We start from the raw sequence: 7,750 nt of genomic DNA, 5'->3' as shown, positions 1-7,750 counted from the left end.
GCAGCGATCAGCAAACCTTCTCGTGCGGAATGGAATTGCGTCAATCAGTTTATCGGTCCAAATAGTCTTCGCAGACATATAGACAGCACTTATACATTTTCTAAATATTTTCGAATAGTGGAGAATAACAATGCGCCACAAGAACTTATAGTTATTGAATGGGGGGTCGTACAGAAACATTTAATGAGCAAAATTACATTATTTCTCTCTAATAACTCGACTAAAAATGTAGACAAATACTTTGTAGATCTAGTAGCTTATAAAATTATCGTAAAAGTGCAGTGAAAAATAATTGTAAAACAATGGTTTTCCAGAGCTCCCGCTTTTTGGCCTTGGAACAAACTTGAAAGTTGTCAAAAGCCACAACAATGGCAAGGTCTCTTCTTAGTACAAATTCGATTTGACTGACGAAATCCCACCATGCACTTCATTCAAGGTCCACAGCATAAACCATTTGCATGGCAATTTGAGTTCAGCATCTTTACGATCTGTAAAATACATCCCATCAATGCAGAATGAATCAATTTCTATTTCTTACAGGTGTTGGTTGAAATGTCTTCTTTATAATAGAATACCCGTCTATATAATGTAAATTGTAAAATGTTTCCTATATATTGGCAGTGGGTTCATTAAAACCACAATTCTTTAAAATGCTTTGATTTAATTGAGAAATGGTAAGTGTGCCAAAAAATAAAATGCGTCACGACAAGTACGAGCAGATGAACACTATGGAGCACAAATTTTCTGAAAATACATAGGATATGTTAATATGTAATCAATTTGCAATATATATATTTATATATATATTTATATATATTTATATATATTTATATGCAATATATCAATTTATATATATTTACATAGTTTGTACAACATATACGTCTCCACATTACAAAATGTTTGTTTAGTTCCTTGACTGCAAGTTAGAACAAAAAGGTTTTGCCTGCTGACTAGTGCAGGTGGATAAATTGCACCCTGTTGACCCTTGGATGACGCTTTTCCTTAAGTACTGAATCTCGTGTGCATGTTAACGAGACTTTCTTAATGTCTCTTTGTGGGCCTGTTTCGGAACACTTCAACACCCACGCTTTTGTGACACATAAATATACATTTCAGAAATTGTTTACTTATTTTTAAATGCCCCTCTGCCAAAGAATTTGTTTGCTGTCGATAACCTACGGTGATATGTAAACACATTCAATAAAAATATTCACGTTGTGAATAAGCGCAAGCGTTGCATAATTATGATTAATCAATTACAGAAGATTGCTTAAATAATCGATTTACCATTAGTTCCACTTTTCCCCCACAGATGGCGGCAATGATCATGTAGGGATGGCGCATGCTGATCATTAATTAACCCATAGCAGGGCCTCTTTCAAACGCGATCTTCAGTGGGCCACAGAGACATGGTAAAAAATAGTATAGTTAGCTGTTTGTTTTTCTTAGCCCGAACGGCACAGGCATAAAAGACAAAGCTGGTTTACATAAACAGGCGCCAAACATGGCATACGAATTAATTTGGTCGTTGTATTTAAATGCTCCAAGCTGAAAGTGGGAATCATTTTTTCTCTGCCTTTTTTTTTTAATAGATTGCAAACAAAACAAAAATTAACATACGCCCCGATGTGATCGTAAACGTGCCCGTCGTCGAGGCGAGCGGCAAAAAAAAATACAAAATAGAGGAAAAAATAAAACATTTGTTATTCTTGTGACATCACCATGCAAAGGGGGGCTCTTTTCAAAATAAACAAAAAAGACAGCGCCAGGGCTACCAGCTGATTTGGTAGCCCTGGAAAACAGTAGCAACACTTTGAAGTAGTCTACACGTAAAGAATTTTTAATATTTTTTAACCTTCGAGAAAACAGATCAACAAACATTACCGTTACAAGCTCATTTCCATACATAACAATAGAACATAACATTCAAGAAAGGCTGACTATAACATAAATATATAGATCATAAATACAAGAATACAATTTTGAAACTATTCAAAAATTGTCTAAATATTTGAAATTTTAAAGTACTCTTAACTATTTCTAGCTTAATTTCTAGATTTTTATATAACTTAACTTAGGGCAATAAGGTTCATCTTCTACTCTTCAGACACAAAATTCTAAGAAAATTTATCCAACACTCGAATTATGAATTTAATCTTATTAATAATCTTATATATATTAATCATTGAAATTGACCCAAATATTTTTCGACTGCAGGTCAGAGCGAGGGAGAAGTATAAACAAACGATCGCTGGCGAGCTCCTTATCTTCGATATGTGTGTAGCCCCCAGCTTCAAAGACCCAGACCTCAGCTGAGCCCATATACCGTGTACATAGCGTAGTATACTATACTATATACATAGTAGTATACCAACTCGGCTTGGAGCCCCTGGTCCCGACTCCAAATAGGCGCAGCTGTGTGGCTGTGTGCTCGTGTTAGATAAGTCGGCTGCTTCTGGTGTGTGCGGGTATTAATATGCAAATTAGTTGGCGACCAGCGGAGCAACAAACACAACAACACAGATACATAAATAGCAATGGCAACAATAGCAACAATATGATGAGTGATTAAAAGTAATGTGCAGAGGCAAAGTCGAATAGCAAATGCGCCAAACGAGGATCGCACTCGTGCAGCTGACATAAAACTAAGGGGTATAGAAGGGTATATATGTAAGGCACTATTTATAAATACTCAGGTAAATAAAACAAACAAAACTTAAATAGATATTTTATTTTACTTTGAAAAGCAGGGTGTCAGGAACAAAAAAAAAAAAGACTGAGGCAGCAATAAAATAAGAAATATAATTGACATGTAATGTTTAAAACATATATATATAATGGTGTGTAACACAGCAATGGCCCAAGTGCGCCTTTGTTTATTTGATCGCATAAACAAATATTTTCTTTATCACTCAACAACTGAGATTCCCTTTGATATCCTAAACAATCGCCACTATTAGTGCGCCCCCCTTTCATTTCATACCACTTCATCTCGCCCCATTTTTATTTCATAGAGACACATATCATGCGACGATCGAGTGGTCGCCACATGGGTCTCTCGCTTTGGATCTGGATCTGAATCGGAATCTGTATCTGGATCGGATTGTATCGCAGCGCATGGGATCGGTTTGGGGCTCTGGCCCGTCCGCTCGTCTGTCATCCATTTGGCAAACTTCAACAGATCGTTGCGTTTCGTCAACAACAAAGCGGGGCGAAAACAATGGACGCCACTCATCGAGTGGGCTGGGGTCTCTAAAATAAAGCCACGCTGAGCCAATAAAACTAGGCTGCTATGACACTAAGCCACATCTACAAATTAAAAATATTAGAAAACTTAAAATTAAATGACAAATCTATCTTGTTATTAGTTTTGGTGAGGTAATTAAGGTAGATGGATTGTAGATAAATATATATAAATTTATATATATGTCACTTTTCATTGCCACAACGATTCAATTATTCTACCCAGCCCATGCTAGTTGGCTAATAAATTGTTGTTAATATTTTTTTTATTTAAATATCTACAAGTTCGTCCGTGTCACGCTGGCAAATCTGACTGATTGCCGGTCTCTTCTACTACGCCGCATTCGATGGCGATTGGGGGCCCTGCGTAGGAGGTGTTTGGCGCGTGTGTCGGCATATTGAATAGGTCGACCCCCAGCTATGGCAAGACAACAAAAAGCGCGATCTATCACCACACGCCCCCCCCCCCCCTTTTGGGGCTCAGCAAACGCGAACGGTGGGGCGTGACAAATTTCCAGCGTTGCCTTTTCATGTTTTGTTTATAATTTTATCTAATATGCACGGAGCACTTTGGGCTGTCATATGCCCCAATCGACGGATGGATCTACGTTGGCCCCACAGACCGAACCTCTCGAGCCCCGAGTCTCCCTATCGGTCACCTCTTCTGTTTGTAAACAAAGCGAGTGGACGCCTCTTGAATTTGAAATTCATTGGATCGATTTGTGCGACGATTTTGAAATCGCTTTCGAAATTGCTTCAACATTTTTCCAGCTGCGACTGCTGATTTTCTTCCTGGATTGAATGAATTTATGATTGCACAGAGAATGATGTCTAAAATAGAGATTTCTTTGCAATAAAGAAGATTTATATTTATTTATACCAAAAACATAACTTTTTCTTTCTGTGTCTACGACCCTCATATAGGTAATTGAACATCATTAGGCATATAGTAAAGCACACTTAATATGATAAATATATGTGTGATTTGCTTCATTTGCATTTTGTGTTTGCTTCTAATTGGATATATTACAATTTTTCATATTTTTTTTATTTTATATTTTGAATTTGTGGCTCGATGAGCTGCGGAGGCCGTACAGTTTGGCGCCCGACTCGATCCGAAAATGGAGAGTCCGCATAGAGGTGTTTTGGATGAAGACAAGGCCAAGATTGGGGCACGTGCCTAGACTAGCAGAGTGCCAAGGCCTTCTGACGAGCCAACTCATTTGGGCAACGAAACGGAATTAAATATAATTACAATGCTTTCTTATTTTTAGAGATTACCCAATGTGACAACCTGTGCAGTTTGCACAGATTTTGTCATATTTATACAAAATTCGTTGTAAACAAAGGGAAGAGGAAGCTTAGGTAAACAGAATTAAATTGTACAGATTTTTGGCTCTGAATAATGCTTGCTTAACTAAAATGAGAATCGCCGTGGCAAACTATTGGCAGACCAAATGGTTTTGTTACTCAAAATTTCTTTGCTGTCAAAGGGATAAGCCACAATCAGTTGAATAAATAGGTTTCTTAAATACACACACTCGCATTCATTTGTATTCAGCACATTTATCATTAAAAAAAAAGAAAACAACAGGCCTTAATGCATGTGCAGATTTTAAGCTTAACAATGGAAATGCGTGTGCGCAAAAATATACAGAAAATAAATACAATAAAATCAAACCAATTTTTATTTGCTCTACTCGTATTTGCAGATGGCGTTCATTCTCATACTCATTTCCATTCATTCAATTCATTCATTTGCTCATTCATATCGAAAAATCGTTTGGGATATGCTCTTGTTTATTAAAACATGTGCGATTCGCGCTGTTGTTTTTCAGCTTTTTCGAGATTCCAGCGATTTTATTTATTTATGCAAAGAATTTTTGTTTTGAATACAAATCAAGTATGGGCCAGTGGCAAAATATTCGTTGCGAATCTTTTCACCTTTTACCTTTGCCAGCAAATCGAGTGGAAGGAAATAGTTGGAGCGGACATTAATAACGCGCATAAGTTATTGCACCTGTTGGCAACTTTTGATGGGCAATGAAATACTATGCCAGTTGAATAAAGTTAGTCGTGGCAAGTTGTTTTTAATGCCCCTCTTTTGCTGAGCAATATCTTTTTCTAACAGCTAAAACAGCAGAACGGGAAAACTTATGTTTTAATGGCAAGCTTAGACACTTGTAAAAAAATATTGGTTTAATCCTATTTGTACCCTTTTTAAAAATATGTGAATTTTTTGAAATATTTTTAAAAACATTTTTCACTGCTTAAAAGTATTTCAAATATACAATAATGCAGAAATATTTGCAGCACACATAACAAGCAAATATCTTACGTTTACGTTTGACGTAGTGACGAAGTGCACCTGAAGTAAGAATATGAACTAACTTCAAAATTTTACAACTTATATAATTTTATTTAAAGTACCCATCCCCCATGAATACTAACATTTTTCCATTGGCTTCTGCCAATATGATGTTGTCTCGAATGTGTGCCAAATCTATTAAATTTCAAGCGTTGAAAAACAAACCAGAAAACCACTGGCAGCGGGTGAAAAAAAGCGCAAATTGCGCTTTATTTAAGTACAAAAATAACAAGAAACGCAACGGAATTGAATAGAAGGATGAGGGCATAAGGGGGGCGTCTGATTCGCGGGGGCGTGGCAGTGGGAGCGGAACAAAAGGCGGGCGGCGGCACTAGAATGAATTTGAAAACCGCACTAAATTTGTTTCTGTTATTTGCGCGCGTCCGAATTTGTCGGTTATATGGGTTCATTCGCACATTGTTGTTGTGGTTGATGGCGTCCGCCAGGTTTATATGGTACATAACCCGTGGAAAAGTGGGAGTGGGGGGTGGAAGGGTGGGAGGGCAGGTGCAGGATGGATTGAGTAATGCCAAGTTGGAGGGGGTTGCTGGGGGAGGGGCGTACAAGATTGCCAGTCTTAACGCCTCAATTCAGATTCTTGTTTACGCGCCGACGTCCAACAATTTTTGCGACGTCTAATCAAAACGAGAGAAATTGTTTTCATCCTTCCTTTGCACTAGAAAAAATAAACACTTGCTTTCAAAACACTTTTCCAAAACATGCGTAGGTATGCCTACTATTTGTCAACAGCTTTTATTTTGAGACAAAGATTTATTGCCATATTTAAAACTAGCAAATAGAAAAGTCAGAAAAACAAATAGGTTTTCTAAAAGGAAATTATAAATTAAAAGTAACTAAATAATAGAAATATATATATATTTAGCTTAAAGCCCTTTCATAATTAAAAAGATCATCAAATTATATTGAAATGAGAATATTAAAAATTTAATTATATTTTACAATTAAAAATATTTACATATAAAATTAAACGAACCACCAAGTTCGAAAACATCGAATAATTTAGATAAAAATTTGGCCAAGTTGTTATACAATTTCTTTTGTTAAAATATAACATAAATTCCTCTAAGTTACTTTAAGATGTCGATTTTTTCTTCCAGTGCACCCCTTCCTTGGGTGTGTTTTTCCATTTTCCCCAGGCCCCTCCGCCCACCGCCACCCCCTTCATCTGGTTTTGTGTTGATTGCAAAATGTGCGAGGATTTCACCGCTGCCGTTTCGACGGTTTTGTTGGCTTTAGTTTTGCATTTATTCCGATTATTTATTTTCGTACTTTTTCCTTGCGTTGGCCCGTATTTTTGGCTTGTATTTTTGGGGCCGCAACCTACGAAACTTTCCACAATGCAGTGGGCGGCGGTTGGATTCTATTTTCAACGCTGCGATTAATGGCTTTTCTCACATTTGACATTTGCACGGAACAAGCGACAATGCACATGTGTGCATGTAAACAAATTCGAATTTGTTTACATACGCCTAATTGGGCGTGCACGAAAATCAACAATGCTATCGATAATAAGCAAACACGCTTGACATTTACCACAACTATTAAAATTTATTTTTGCCCATCAAAAAATTGTCCAATAAAAGCGGCTTTGGCTTACTCAAAATAAGTCATAATATTTAGTAACCATAAACAAGGTTGCTCAACAAAGTGCATTTGATATAAAACTAAAGATTAGTCACTAATAAATATATATATTTTTCAAAAACCTATGTTCTTTAAAAACAACCTGAGCGGTTGGTCGTAAAATCATTGAAATCCGAGACTTATGATAGGAAAAAACCAATTATTTATTCCATAAAAACAACATTGAACACGAATTATATTAATGGAAATTCGATATCTATTTGCGCTGCAGTGAAACTGGATATTTGAAGAAGCTATCATTATTGGATTGATTTGCGGAATAGTGAATTGCGTTGATGGTAAATACGCTTGACAGATAAAAGATTGGAATTGGATTGTTCGGCACTCGACTGACAGCTCTGCGATAACCGGGAAACGTCAAACTGCGAAGTCGACGAAGGATGATCTCCTTAGAGATTGCTTATTATCGAGGACAATGCACTTGCCAAATTCCCAGTTCGGTGCATTGCACATTTCCTGTTGCTGCTCTTCAGA

General features: G+C 36.8%; 1 long non-coding RNA gene across 1 annotated transcript; it reads right to left on the bottom strand.

Moving 5' to 3' along the window:
- Nucleotides 1-258: 258 nt before the first annotated feature.
- On the bottom strand, nt 259-1,166 carry LOC123327204. Its single transcript, XR_006541756.1, has 3 exons — nt 861-1,166; nt 539-744; nt 259-488 (listed from the first exon to the last, which is right to left on the bottom strand). It is a non-coding gene; the product is annotated as an uncharacterized LOC123327204 (long non-coding RNA).
- Nucleotides 1,167-7,750: the final 6,584 nt, after the last annotated feature.

This window comes from Drosophila simulans, chromosome 3L (assembly GCF_016746395.2).
Source record: "Drosophila simulans strain w501 chromosome 3L, Prin_Dsim_3.1, whole genome shotgun sequence".
Lineage (NCBI taxonomy): Eukaryota > Metazoa > Arthropoda > Insecta > Diptera > Drosophilidae > Drosophila > Drosophila simulans.
This window is presented reverse-complemented; position numbering and strand designations above follow the sequence as displayed.